At 35.1% G+C, this 16,139-nt stretch overlaps 1 protein-coding gene across 8 annotated transcripts in view; it reads right to left on the minus strand.

The window, feature by feature from the left end:
- Positions 1–16,139, minus strand: part of Spidr (scaffold protein involved in DNA repair) — a 398,515-nt gene that overhangs the window by 226,166 nt on the left and 156,210 nt on the right. The gene's annotated exons all lie outside the window — the stretch shown is intronic.

Below are 16,139 nucleotides of genomic sequence, written 5' to 3' on the forward strand. Positions count from 1 at the left end.
GCAGGAAGACTGTGCGTTTGTACTGCCAAGGGTAACCAAAAGCCACTGTGTGAAGAAAGAATAGTGCCCACAAAGTGGGGACACTTACCATGGCCATTTAGTAGTCAAAATAAGACACTGTCACTTTGAGAATAAACCAGCCAAAGACTACTTCTGTTCTATCCCTTTGCTTTTATGTAATAGATTATTTTCTTTCTGCTGAAAAATAAATTAAGAAATTAATTTATTTTAAAATAAATATAAAAAATTAAGAAAACCTTTATTCATTCCAGGTGTAGGTATAACATGCTATACCTCTAGGATGTGAACTCAGAAGGCAGAGGAAGAATCTGTTTCCAATACTTTTAGAGCAGAAATACATCCCATTATTAATTATATTATATCATTATAAATATGGTGTATATTTTAGTTACAGTGTTATATTTTTGTTCATCTATATTATTAAAAATGGCTACTCATAGTGTACCTCATGGTAGGGCAATCTAGACAGCAGCACTAGAGAGTGGCACTGTGGCCAGGACACAGAGCTGTGCACTTTAACACCTCACCCTAGAACAAAAAGCAAAACATTTTTAAACAGTGAAATTTTTTTGTTTGCTTTTCCAATCTTTACCTTTGAGATAAAGAATACAAACGGACCAACTGGAAGGCTGCATTAAATGTGAAGCGTTCCATTCACTCCATAATGTTTAATATTTAACCACAAGTTTATTGTTTCAACTGTAAATTTCTTTACTAGGCTTGGTGGCTGGATCCAAACTGCCTTACTTTTTTGATTTGTGTTTCTGCATCAGAATATTGAGATCAGTGACATAAAGCTTCTCCAAAGTAAATAAACCTTGATCGATACAGAGCTAGTACATCATGTCATCTTAATGAATCACATTCTAAGAAAAGGTCAATAGCAAACTCATCCCTAAAATTTCATTTGCTTTACCCTACATGTGCAATCTCAGTAAGCAGTGTTATAATTCTGATACTTTGATCTTTTGATACTCCACACAACTATACTGTAATTCCCCATGGGATTTTCACTGGAGTTTGTCCATTTTCCTAGTTAATCACAGTGTGAAGTCAAACTCTCGTGGGTTTATAATTATGTTTCTATAGTATCACAGAGAAAACTACGCAGAAACAGTCATAGTGGATTAGCCTTTTATTATTATTTCTCCTCAGACGCTTTTTTTTTTTTCCTTTTTTTTGGTCTTTTTCTTTTTAATCGGTACCGGGGATCGAACTCACCACTGCCTGTTTGCAAGGCAGGCGCTTATGCCGCTGAGCTAAATCCCCAGCCCTCCTCAGTTACTTTTGAACAGGCACAAATATTACCTACCAGGATAAAAATGGACATCACGAGGGTCAAAGAAATAAATGTGGTTCTGGGTCTTGTGCAAACTAAGTATTATCTTCATTCAGATCCCTTAAACCTAAAGGATTGACATTACTCAATTGGCCCGCAAGCCCTGCAACCCTAAGTAATACTCTTTAAGAATGAGGTCATCACTCCTCTTTTTGTGCCTTGCCCCTTTGTCAGTGTCACAATATAGCTTCTATGCTTTGGTTAAGTTAAATGCCAGTTCTCTCCTAAGGCATCTTCAATCTCATAATCAAACTGTGCCCATCATCCCCGCCTTTCCTCAGAAACAGAAGCTGGGGCAGATGTCAGCTCCATGGGACACTTATACACAGAGGTTCGTAGATAAGCTGTGGCTTTGTTAGACAGGATCTATCTGTGGATCTTTGAGTCTTTATGTTTAGGTTTCCTGATATGGGAAATTGAGAAGACAAAAGAGTAAAATCCGAAAGGGCTATTGGTGAACAGTCATAAAAGTGAGCAATTATCTCTTCTTTACAAATTACCTATTCTCAGGTGTTTGTTCCATCACAGGAAAACAGATTAATATAACCACTACGTTCAGAACTTTTCATCATCCCAAACAGAAACTCTGTACTTATTTAACAGTAATTCTTCATTCCCCTTGGCCCTGTTCTTTATGAATTTACCATTTTAGAGTAAATTAGATAAGTAAAATCAAATAATATTTGTCTTTTATGCCTTCTATTTCACTTAACAGGATGTCCTCAAGATGCATCCATGTTCTGACACATATTGGAATCTCTTATCTTTTTAAGACAATAACAATTTATTGTATACATATACAACATTTTCATTTATCCATTTATCTGATGGCTACTGTTAAGTACCATAATGCTGTTAACATTAGTATATACGTATCTGCTTGACTCTTCCCTTTCAGTGCTTTTGGCTATACACCTAGGAGTGAACATGTTGGATCATATGATAATTCACCTTCTGAGCAAGAGTCAATCTGTTTTCCACAGTGATTGCACTTTTTAAAATTTTTACCAGCAATTCCCAAGTTTTTACCAGATTCCCAAGTGTCTTCATATTTTCCAACACTTGTTATTTTCCATACTCTTTGATCAAAGCCACCCTAATGGGCATGAATTTGCATTTCTTTGCGGTTTTAATTTGCATTTCCTTAATGACTAATTATGTTGACCATCTTGCCTATCTGTGTATCTTTTTCCAGATATGTCCATTATAATCCTTTTCCCATTTTTTAATTAGGTTGTTTTTCTGAGATTGAATTATAGACATTCCTTATATAATATATTTTGGCACTCATTAAAAGATGTATGAGTTGCAAATATTTTCTCAAATTTTCTAGGTTACTTTTACGCTTGAGAAAAATCCTTGATACAGAAAAGTTTTTAATTTTGAGCGTGTAGCTTATCTATTTTTTCTTTTGTTGCCTGTGTTTTTGGTATTATATCCTAGAAATCACTGCCAAATTCAATGTCATGAAGCTTTCCCCCTGTATTTTCATTTAATGAGTTTTAGTCTTGGTTCTTAAATTCATATTTTTTATCTATTTTCAGTTAACTTTTGCATATGGTATAAGACATCATTATTTTGTACAGGGATATCCAACTTTCCCATTATCATTTGTTGAAAAGCCTGTCCTTCCCATCTGTCATCTTGAGTGGGGGATACCCAGCATAATTGTGTGAGGATGGTTCTGGGCATGAAACACCTACTTTAAGGAGGACTCTTGTCCGAATGGGATAAAAGGAGAATAGAAGGGAAGGACGTCAGGTGATTTTGGCTTTAGGTGCAGATTCTTCAGCTTCCAGGACTGATCTTTAGGCCTGTGGGTGTAGAATCTTAACGTTCTAGTACAGTTCCTTTGACCTCCAGGCACAGATCCCTGAGGTCTTTCCTCATGGATCTTTTGGCCTCCTGATGTAGTTGCCCTAGGCTCCAGGCCTTCACTCTCTACATTTGACTCTGGAGCAGCCAGTCTTTTCTGTGTCCTGCAGTAAATCTGATTCAGAACATGCCCCACCCCTGCAAATTCTTACTAGCACTGACGAATAAACTACTGAACAATCTTGGCACCCTTGTCTATTCACCATAAATAAGATTTTATTTTTGGACTCTCTATTCTATTCTATTGGTCCACATCTCTGTCCTTATATGAGTACCCATGCTGTTTTGCTGTAACTTACTAAAATCTGAAATCAGAAAATGTGAGTCTTTGGAATTTATTTTTCTTTTTGCAAGTGTACCAAAGTATAACTGATCTTTGGTAAACTATCTATATTTACCAAATTTTGTTCTTAGTTTTTTTTTGGTATAGCTGGTCTAATGGTAACAAACAATAATCAGCTTTTGTTAGGAAATATATTAATTTCATCTTTATTATTGAAAGATAACTTGGCTGGCTGTACAATTGTGGTAGCAAGTTTCTTTCACGACTTTAATTATGTCATCCCACTGCCTCCTGGCCTGTGTGGTTTCTGATAAGAAACTGTCTTATTATTAAAGATCCTTTGTACATGACGTATCTCTTACTGCTTTCACTACAGTTTGGGTTTTGGCAATTTCACTATAAAGTGCTTTTGTTAAGGGTCTCTGAGTTTATTCTATAAAGAGTTTCTGGATGTACCAAGTGTTTCATTACTTTTTTTTCTGTTTTTTTTTTCTTTTTTCTCCTCCTGGCACCTCCGTATGCAAGTTTCTTGGTTTAATGTTTGTGTCCCTTAATTTTTCTTCAGAGATTTTGTTTTTGTTTTTGTTTTTTGGGCTTTGTTTTGTTTTGTTGTTTGTCTTTCTGCTCCAGAGGCTTATGAGATAAACCAAATTTTCTTAACCTTAAAATTCATGGAGCCTGTATTCTGCCTGTTCAAACTTTCTGTAGAATTTCTCTACTGCACTTGAGAAATTGTTATATTTTTCAGCTCATATTTTATTGTTTGCTTGTATGTTTTATGACAATCAGTCATCTGGGTAGCACTGTACAACAGTTCTGGAAATCTTAATTCTCCATTCAGGGATTGGTGAATTAGCAGGTGTTTGAAACAGATTTCTATATCACTTCCCTTCACTGTTCTACTCACCACTCTTAAGAGTATGAACAATGTATCATTTGCTTGTATTTTGTAATAAGGTGCTGTTGTTTTTGTTTTCTTCTGTAAATCATAATGCACAGTAGCAAATGAGAAAACTATGATATAAGGACTGGTCCACATTTGGGCAGACCTTTTCAAAATTTATTTGAACACAGAACACTATGGTTACATTCCCACAAATACCTCACAGAAAATTGTTACCAGCTTTATTTCTTTGCTCATGGAAAAGCAAAGAATTGTTTTCCTTCTCTCCTCCACTTATCAATTTTTAAAGACAACAGTTTGCAACTTCCGGGAGAACATGGCGGACAGATAGCAGCAGCTACGGAGGCTCTCTGAAAGACCCAGCTTAGAATTCAGAAATGGTGTGGAGTAAGGAATCATAAGCAAGTGGAGATATGCCCTGCTGACCCAAGAACGAACTGCGCTGAGAGAAACCAACTGGGAATGCAATCCTGGTGCTATAACAGGAACAGAAAAGCCTCAGTGTGGAAGCTGGAGCCCGCAGCATTGGAAGCCGCGATTTGGGTTTCCTACTGCGCGGCGGCTACATCTACATCAGCTCAGCAGGGAGAGAGACGCGCGGAAGCTCTGAGAACGGGAATCGGCGAACGGAGTTGAAAGAAGGATGGGCGGGGAGCTGTGCATTGACTTGCGGTGAGGTGAGTGAGAGAAACTGACACTCTTCCACAGTTTAGGAGACTCCAACAGAGGACATTCTGGGACTGGGCAGACTTGCAGGAACAGGACGATGCAGTGACTTCAGCCACGTATCACCCTATCAAGCAGGATTGGTGAGAAGTGCCTAGCCTACATGATGCTGCTGGCTAAGACCCAGTAGGCTAGCACAATCCAGATCCCAGCGCCTGAGGGTGACCGGGGCCACCTGGCTGCCTGGTCTACAACTTCCTGGTGTGCTGCGGTGGGAGGGAACACCTAGCCAGCGCAATTCAATCAGACTGTGGCTGACAGGGAAGGAAGCTGGGCCTCCTATATATGCTTGCATATATAGGGAACAAAGAATATGGGAAGAGGGAGCAACAAGAAAGGCCCTTCGGCCCCCAATCCTGAGAAACAGGCAATAGCAGACACGGCTCCAATAGACATAAAGCGCTATCTCCAGAGCCTCATAGATGAATTCAGGAATGAAGTTATTAATGACCTGAAGCTAGAAATAAGCAGAATAGTTAGAGAAATGCTAAGCACCACCCAAGAAAAAACAGATGGTGGAATGGAAGAACAGAAAAAGAGGGGAGAATTGTTTGATGGAGAAAATAGAGAAAGCATAGAATACGTGAAGCAGGTTCAAAGAGACTACCAGGAAACTAAAAAGTCTATCGAAAACTGGCATAACAGCTTGAAAGAAACTAAGGATAGATTATCAGAACTGGAGGGCAGATTTGTAATATGCGAGAATGAAATGAAAAACTTCTTAAAAATAACAAAGAAACAAACAGCAATAATACAAAGACTAGAAGATGATAAGAGGATCTATAACTTAAGAATTAAGAGCATAAAAGAAGAAGTATGGACACAGACAAATGAGCTACAAAAGCTACTCACAGAAATAATCCAGGAGAATTTTCCTAATTTAGCAAAAGGTAAAGATACTCAGTTGTATGAAGCATACAGGACCCCAGCCACCTACAACCCAAACAGAGCAACACCCAGGCATATAATAATTAAAATTCCAGAAATCCAATACAAGAACAGAATATTAAAAGCCGTCAGAGACAAGAAACAGATCACTTACAAGGGAACACCCATCAGAATTACAGCAGATTTCTCTGCACAAACCATCAAATCACGAAGAGCGTGGGGGGAAATAATTCAAGCTTTGAAAGATAATAACCTCCAGCCAAGATTGATATAGCCTGCACAACTGTCCCTAGAAATTGATGGAAAAACAAGGTGCTTCCAGGATAAAGAGGAAGTAGGGGAATTTGCAACCACCAATTCAACTCTACAGAGATTACTGCAGGATATTCTAAAAATGAAAAGTACCAAGATTCCAGAAACAGTGGCAGAGAGACCACAATGAATGGAGCAGAAAGTGAAATGAAGAAGACAAACTGACAACTAATAACAGAAAAAGAGCTCAACAGAAATGAGGCAGAGAAGATTGGATGATAGGAACAGCTATTTTGGAGAAAATGACGTCTTAATAGGTAATAATGATTTAGTATCACCTTGTTTTGAAGTCTCATCAAGCTTTTGTTCTTCTGTCTCCATTGGTCTAAACAGGTTCTATCTTATTGGATTTTATTATGTATGATAGTATAAGCAAAAACTTTTAAAGACAAGGAGATTATACAGAAACCATTGTTCATTTTCTGTTAGTTGATTCTAAATACCCTGTAATGCTGTCATTCTCTTAAATGGTTTTACATTGTTTTGATATATTTGATGCTACAGTATACGAAGTTATACTCAAAGATTTCAAGGAAATAGACAATATGGTAACTACTTTTATGTCGGGATAATCTTGTGGTGAAACACTATTTTGTTTAAATGGTTATGTTTTGATCTGCGCTGTTTTGCTGTTATGCCCTCTTTTATCTCAATCTCCACTTTATTGTTTACTCTTTTATTTTTATCCTTTTAATTAAGGGAAAAATAAATAAAAAATAGCAGGATATATTATAGTAACGCACTTTGACTTTCCATTATCTTGATTTAAAGCCCTGTATTACTCTCTCCATCTTGTTTTTGACTGATGTCCCCCTATTCTGTTGTGCTTGATAGTACCAGGTTTGAAAGTTTAGGCAACAGCTGTGAAGATAGTGAGATTCATTATCACGCCCATTCTGGTTGACTATTATCTACTTTTGAAGACCTATAATGTCTCCAATGTTTTGGTTTTGTTCTTTACTATTTTGTTCAATTTTATTATAACCAATGATACATGCAACTCTATTAGAGATAGCGGGAGGCATTCTGGTAACCATTGTTGATCACCTTGTATTATGCTTTTACATTATCTATTATGTCCACTCTTTTGATTTGATTGTCTCTGTTCTGTTATGTCACATTTGGTTCGACTCCCTTCCAAAAAACTAATAAGAACTGTGGGAGCAACAAAACCCAAAATGAGTAATTGTCATTGTACAAAAGAGAGGAAAAGAAAGTGCTCTAAATGATGTAACTGCATGTATATTTAAGTGTATAAGATAGATAATGATAACACTGAGTTTTGTTGTATCATTGAACAGAACTGTTTGCAGTCTCACTGTTGGAATGTCCACTTTACAAGCTTTAATTTTGTAACTTGAACAATTATTTCTAAGATGACAATATATAATCCATTAACTAGTGATTTCCTACTGTTTATTTTTTTCTGTAAATCTGTGTAACTTGTACCTTTTCTCTCCTTTTTTTTCTCCTTAAATAAAATTCAAAAAAAAAAAAAAAGATTTCAAAAAAAGACAACAGTTTGCTCCCACCGTCTTTTTCCTTCTCACACTGCATTGGTTTTCTTTTCTTATTTGCCTTCAAGACACCCTATAACTTTGGTGGGACAATATTGCCTTCCTTGCTGTCCCAATAGGAAGATAATCCCTTCCAGTAAACAAAGATTGGTCTTTATCCCTGCATTGGTCCCAACAAGAGCCAGTGATTTCTTCATTGCAAAGAATCCTAGGTGGAAAGCATGAAGTAGGAACCAAAGCAGTGAGGAATAAGGCTATGTGCCCTTAGTCTTCTGCTACTTACCATACTTGGGTTACACTGACAATCAGGACCAAATGACAGGGTTTTTCTTTTAGCATTATAAAATTTTAACATCTTACAGTATCAACACTTGGAAAGCATGAGGAACATATGGGAGTCATATGTTCTTTCTAGCATAAAGTTAACTGCATCAATATGAAAATCAATTTGGCAGAATCTACAAAGTGTAAACGCAAATATTCTATACCTTAACTTCTTGGTAAGAAAGTACTTTACAAAGATGTTGCAAGGAAGTAAAAGAGAATGTTCTTGTGACTCTTTTGGTAACAGCAGAAAACCAGTTATAAATCAGATACCCATCATCAAAAGAATTGTGTATTCCTTCAAGTCTGAAATCTATAAGGCAGTGAAAATGAACTATAATTACATAAAATAATATGGACAATAATGGGTATACACAAGTTTGGTCAAACTGTGAAGTCACAGAAGAATACATAAATATGGCTGCATATATTTTAAGTTCAAAAGTAAGAAAATCCTAGTTAAATAGTCATTTCATTTAATCAGGGCTCTAGCTATTGCCACTACTAAAAAGATATAAGTGACTATAATCCACAAATCTGTCTTGTCTCCCCAATTAAGAATATGGCATCATCAGTAACTTATTTGCTCAACCTAAAAACTTCAGTTTTTCTTGTTTTCTGTCTTTCCTTCCCAAACCATATCAAACTTGTCAATCAGTTCTGTTGCTTTGAGCTCTGGACTATACTCTATATCTATTATTTACTATCCTATTTCCAAATCATTGCCTTCTTCCACATGTGGACCTCTCCCAAAGTCTCCTAGATGCCTTTGCTATGCCCTTCTACACTGAATCATACTCCATAGACTTTAAGTGTGACATAGGTCACAGTCCTCCTCCTTCAGACAGCATGGCAATTCAATCTCAGTGCATCAACAGTCTGCACAGATCCTATAGTCTTTTTACTTGCTGTCATAGTTACTTTTCTCTCAGTGCTGAGAGAAAATACCCGACATGCAAAATGAAGGAAGTAAAAGTTTATTTAGCTCACAGTTTGTAGAAGCTTCAGTCCATAATCAACAGGCTCCACAGCAGGGTGGCATGGCACAGGAAAACCCTTTAAGGCAGCAAAAGCAGGAAGAGCAAAAAGGAGAAAGAACAAGCTTCTTTTCCTCCCTTGTATTGTAAGCAGGCTACCTGCCCTTGGGCAGGTGTAGGAATCACACTATCTCTGTGGCCTCCTCTTGCACAGCATGATGATTTTTATATGGTGAAGACCATGGCCCCCTGCTGAGTCCCAGAAACTTCTACACTTCTCAGGTTGACACAATATATCAACCATTACACTACAACCCTGTCAACTTGGCAACCACATACATTTCTTTAAACTGTTTCAACTGTACAAACACATGCTTATTCTTAACATTTTTACAACTTGAACATATAACATAGGTTTACCAATCCTTAAGAATCAGTATTAAGCCTATCAAAATTATGTTACATTTCAGTAAACAGATAAAATTTTGAAAAAGAACCAAACAGAAATTCTGGAAATCAAAATTGCAATAAATCAAATAAAAAAATTCAAAGTTTAGAAAAATGAAACAAATAGAAGAAATGATATCAGGTCTTGAAAACGGTGGATTTAGTAGAGCATTCAGTAAGTAATAATGAAAAATGAACAAGAATCAAGGTAAAGATTATGAAAGAGCTCCTACATAACTCTAAAAGAATGTATGTAACAATCATTGTTAATAGAGGGTGTTCAAATAGTGACCTATGGCATAAAAAAATTCTAATACGTAAAATTATCACAGGAAATTTCCCACCACTGGAGAATGAGATGGATACTCAGGTAAAAAAAAGGCATTTAGAACTCTGAATAGACATCAGCAGAAAAGAACTTTCCCATAGCATATTATAGTCAAAATGCAAAGAAAGTAGAACAAAGAAAGAATATTAAAATCCATTAGAAGCACTAAATCATTTATGCAAACTCATCAGAATAACAGCCAGTTTCTCAACAGAAATCTTAAAAACCAGGAGGACTTGAAATAAAATTTTTCAAGCACTAAAAGAAAATAATTGACAATTTGGTTTACTATATTCTACCAGGATATCATTGAAAATTGAAGACATAAAAACCTTACTTAATAAACTAGAGATGTTCATGACTGCCAGTTTCTCACTGCAGAAAATAATAAGATGTGGTTGGGGATATAGCTCAGGGGAAAAGTACCTGCCTGGCAAGTGTGAGGTCATGAGTTTGATTCCCAGTAGCAAATAAATAAATAATAAAGGGAATCCAAACCAGAGATGATGAGGATAACAACAACTTTGAAGGAAATAATAAATTTCACTGGGAGAGTAGTTAAATGAATGAGAAACAAATCAATCATACACTGGGAAAAAATAATGGGAATTAGTATATATCTTTCAATAATAAGACAACATAAATGGTTGAAACTCTCCAATTAAAATACATTGACTGGCAGATTAGATGAAAAATAAGTCTCATCTAATATATTGCAAGAGACACACTTCATCTGTAAACATACATGCAGACTGAAAAATGGAAGTATGGCAAATGATATGCCAAGCAAGTGGAGCCCCCAAACAAGCAGAAATAGCTAATCTTATACCAGACAAAGCTGACTTTCTACCAAACCAGGTTATAAGAGACAAAGACGGGGCTGGAGATTTAGTTCAGTGGCTTAAGTGCCTGCCTGACAAGCGCAAGGTCATGAGTTCAATCCCTGGCACAAAAAAAAAAAAAAAAAGAGAGAGAAAGAGACAAAGAAGGTCACTAACACAATGATAAAGGGAAAAAGTCACTAAGAAGAGATGAAAACTATAAGCATATATGCACTAAATATTAGCACACCAAATTTCATTAGACAAATACAACTTGACATAAAAAAACACATAGACCCAGATACAATCATAGTGAAAAATTTCAATACCTATTCTCACAAGTAGCTACAATGGAATTCAATTGCAAGCCGGAGATTTACTTTAGACTAACTGTATTTTAGGCCATAAAGGAAATTTCAGTGATTACAAAACAACTAAAATTATTCAGATATCCTTTCAGCTAATAATAGAATGAAACTAGAAACCAGCAGCAAAAAGAAACCACAGAAATTACAAAAACAAGTTTTCCCAGGCCTTTAGAGGAGAACTAACACCAAAGCTCTTCAAATAGAAATGAAAACCAAACCCAGATAAAGATTTAACAAAAACTACAGAAAAAAAGAAAACTACAGGCCAAAATCCATGATGAAAATTAATGACAAAATCCTCAATATGACTCTTGCAAACAGGATTCAACAGCTCGTTAAAAAGACCATATATTGTAACCAAGCTGGCTTCATCCCATGGGTGCAAGGATGGTTCAATATGTGTAATTTAATAAATGTTGTTATGACACATAAACAGAAGCAAGCATAAAAATCACATAATCATCTCAATACACACAGAAAAACCTTTCAGCAAAACCCAACTTCTCTTCATGTGCCCAAGTCTGATAAAAACAACATTAGCCATTTGACCCGCCATTCCTCTCCTGTGTATCTTCCCAAAAGAATTAAAAACATCATATCACAGTGACATATGCATACCTAAGTTTATGGCAGTACAATTTGTATTTGCCAAATCTCAGAAATAACCCAAGTACACATCAACTGGTGAAAGGATAAAGAAGATGTGGGTTTTTTTTTAATACAATGGAGTACTCTGCCATAAAGAAGGATATACTCAAGACATTTCTAGGAAAGTGGGTGTACCTTAAGTCCATATTCTTAAGTGAAATAAATCAAGTCACATGCGTGAATACTGCATTGCTTCTCTTGAGAAATCAAAGTGTAAATAAAGACTGAAATGTATTCTGAAATAGGAAAATGTTCAAATGGGGAAGGGGACAAAACAGAGGAGGGGGAGGAAAAGAAGGGAAAAGTAAAAAAAATGAGAAAAGAAGGAAAACATGGAAATAAAGTTTTGTCAATGGGAAGGGAGGAGAATGGAGAAAAAAATAAATTCTACCATGTAAGGTACAAATTCTCTTTGATGAACGTGATTGCTATGCATACCTAAAATGTACCAATAAAATCTAATTAAAAAGAAAAAGAAAGAAGCTTTAGAAGGATCATACCTCAAACTGATGAAAGCTACATTTGAGAAGCTCACAGCCACCATCATATGGAACATGGAAAAGTTAAAAGCATTTCTTCTAAAATCATGGAAGAGAGAAGAGGGTCCATTCTTACCACTCCTATACAATATAGTATTTAAAATTAGCCAGAGAGGGGCTGGGGATTTAGCTCAGTGGCATAAGCGCCTGCCTTGCAAGCAGGCAGTCGTGAGTTCGATCCCCGGTACCAATAAAAAGGAAAAAAGACAAAAAAAAAAAAAAAAAAATTAGCCAGAGAAATCAGGCAGAAAAAAAAAAAAAAAGAAATAAAAGGAAACAAATAAGAAAGGAAGAAGTCATATTATCACTAGTTACAGAGTAGATGATCTTTGACATAGAAGATCCAGAAAACTCTACCAGAACTGATTGAAAAAAATTCAGTAAAGTGGCAGGATAAAAAAAAAAAGAAAACATACAAAACTCAAAAGCATTCCTGTACATCAATAATGAACCACCAAGAAAGAAATCAGGAAAACAATTCTATTCTTAATAGCTGGGCATGGTGGTGTCCAGCACTCAAGAGGCTGAGGCAGTAGGACCACACAAATTTAAGGCCCACAAATGATACCCAGTTCAAGGCCAGCCTGGACTACAGATTGAGAACTCATCTCACTATAACCAAAACAAACAAAAAATAGCTTCAAAAAATTAAATACCTAGCTTCAAACAATAAAAAAATTAAACATAACTAAGGATGTAAAAGATCTCTATAACAAAATTATACAACTCTAAAGAAAAACGATGAAGACACTGGAAAATGGAAAGACATTCTTATTCTTAGTTCTTGGATTGGAATAAGTAATATGTTGAGAATAGCAATAGTCTCAAGTGCATTCTATGACTTTCACACTGTTGAAATAGCAAAAATATTCTTCACAGAATTAAAAAAAAAAAAGACTAAAATTCATATGGAGTCAGAAAAGACCCAGAATAGCCAAAGCAATCCTGAGCAAAATGAGCAAAGCTGGAAGTATAATAATATCAGACTTCAAGTTGTACCAAAAAGTTTCAGTAACGAAAACTACGCACTACTGGCACAAAACTCATGTAGACCAATGCAAGACACAGAAGACAGAAAAACAACCACATGTATCTATAGCCATCTGATTTTTGACAAAAGGGTCAAAATATATGTTGGAGAAAAGAGCCTCTTTAATAAATATGCTGGGAAAACTGGATACCCACTAGCAGAGTATCCAACCTAAATCCCTATTATCCAATACTTAAATAAAATCAAAATGAATCAAATACCTTGATAAAAAAAAATTTGAAACTGCTAGAAGATAACTTATGTGAAACACTTGCAACCATAGCTCTCCAGAATCAACACAAGTTTGAAGTCAGCCTGAGCTAAAAGTAGGCCCAAGGTAAGCCTGAGCTACACAGCAAGACCCTATCTCAAAGAAAAACAAAATAAATAGAACTGTTGGAGATATACCTGTATGGTAAAATGCCCCGAATTTGATCTCTTGTACCACAAAGCAAAAAAAAAAAAAAAAAAAAAATCAATAAATGGAATTATATCTCATTAAAAAGCTTCTGCCTTCTGGAATGTAAAATAGGTAAAACTCATGAAGTTATAGGCATAAGCAAGGACTTTCTGAACAAAACTCCTGGTGTATAGAAAATAGTATCAAGAATAAAGGGGACAACAACAAATTAAAAAGCTTTGGCACAGCAAAAGAAACAACAAATGGAGTGAAAATACAATTCACATAATGGGAAAAAAGTTTTCTAACTGTTCCTCAGAGGATTAGTATCTAGAAATACGGAGAACTAAAAAAAATTAGGTCTCCCAAGTAAAAGACCTGATCAAAATGGGCAAATGAAATGAACAGATACTTTATAAAAGAAGTAGTACAAATGACTAATAAATACACTAAAAAATGTTCAACACCACTGGCCATTAGAGACATGAAAATTAAAACAATACCGAGATTCCATCGTTCCCCAGAAAGAATGAAATCAAAGAGTAACAAATGCTGGCAAGGTTGCAGGGAGAAAGGAACCTTTCTACATTGGTGGGAATGTAAACTAGTACAACTACAATGTAAATTGGTATGGCCATTCCTGAAAAAACTAAAACTAGAAATTTCATTTGATCCAGCTATTCCTCTTCCAGGTATCCTCCCCAATGAATTAAATATATCATATTACAATGATATATGTATACCCAAGTTTACAGTAGCACAATTCATGAATAGCTAAATCTTGGAACTAGCCTATATGTCCATCCATAGATGAATGGCTAAAGAAAATGTAGTATTCATACACACGAGTATTACTCTGTCATAAAAAATTAACTAGAGTCATCTTTAGGAGAATGGATATACGTAGAGATCACAATTGTTAAGTGCAGTAAATCAGACATACAAGCTTAAATATCACATAATTTCTCTTATAAGAGAAACCAAACACATAAAGTGCAAAATGAAAGACCAACAATAGGAAAATAAAGAAAATTTTAAAAATTGTTATCTGAAAGTATACCTTGATTTGGTAAATTATATTATATGATTTATGCTTCTTTGGCCTATAGACCTGAGTGTCAATCTTTATTTATGACTTGATAAGGATTTATAAAAACAAATAATGTCACGCTGCCAAAAAAATAAAAATAAAAATATTTTAAGGGTTGCAGGAAAAGAGGAAAAAAAAAAGAATTGAGATCTCATGTACATGTACCAATTCTCCACAATGAATGTAATCATAATGTACCACAAACATATACTAATCAAAATTTAAAAAATTTAAAAAGAATAAACTTCTTCCAGATATTTCTATTTATTAACCACATTAATTATTTCTTTTGGGGGGTTGCTCATTTTGAAAAATGACTCCAGAGAAATTCATGAAATTATAGAATTACTTTAGATAGTTTCATTTCTATATGTTTCCTAAATTCTTAAAAATAGAACTAATATCTGGTACCATATAGCTTTGTTAATACAAACATACCAGTTTATCTTGCTAGAAAGTAAAATCTATTTCCACTGAATGACATTTTGGCTAAAAACAGTCAGAACTTAACATATCATTTAAAGGCAAATAATCATTTTAAATGTGAATTTCCTGTCACACTTATTTTTCAGCCTGTGCTACAATTATGAAGCAAAACATTACTCAAAGAAAGAAAATTAAAAATATTCAAAAAGAAGAAGGAGAAATGCAGGCTATAGGGTAAGTAAGCCAGAAGATAGCACTTTCAGAGAATCTATACCCACTGAAGAACCCTGTGGGCATCACTGTAGAAACCAAGAAGTGATGATCACTGGCTATGACACTCTAAAGAGATCTTTCCTCTAAGAAAAACTTAATTTTAAAACTCTTTTGTCAATTACAAATATAAGGATTTCTTAAATGAATGAAACATTAAACAGTGTCAAAACTTAATGATGAGTCCCTAAAACAAAGCTGTTCATATTTTACCTCAAAAGAAATAAGGTTTTCTTCTCTTCATGGTGAAAATTAATATTACATGCAAAGAAAGTAAACACTGTATTGCTGAAAATAATTTCTGATCTAGTAGATCAAACCAGTTATATTAGGCCTTAATTTATGCTTTTTGTTCTTTATTTTTTTTGTACCAGGGGTTGAACTTATGACCTCGCAATTGCCAAGCAGGCACTTACACCACTGAGCTAAACCCCCAGCCCTGCTTTTTATTCTTAAGTGAATCTTTGCACAGTGGTAGTTATCATAGTCAATGAAGTTCATCCGAGGCACGATTATTGCTATTGTAATGAGTAGCAAAAAATACTAAATTACTATATATTACCCTGTCACATAGTGCCTATTAAAAAGTATTTTTTAAAAAAAGAT

Source organism: Cavia porcellus, unplaced genomic scaffold (assembly GCF_034190915.1).
Source record: "Cavia porcellus strain 051 isolate PalLab524CR breed Dunkin Hartley unplaced genomic scaffold, mCavPor4.1 scaffold_11, whole genome shotgun sequence".
NCBI classification, from domain to species: domain Eukaryota; kingdom Metazoa; phylum Chordata; class Mammalia; order Rodentia; family Caviidae; genus Cavia; species Cavia porcellus.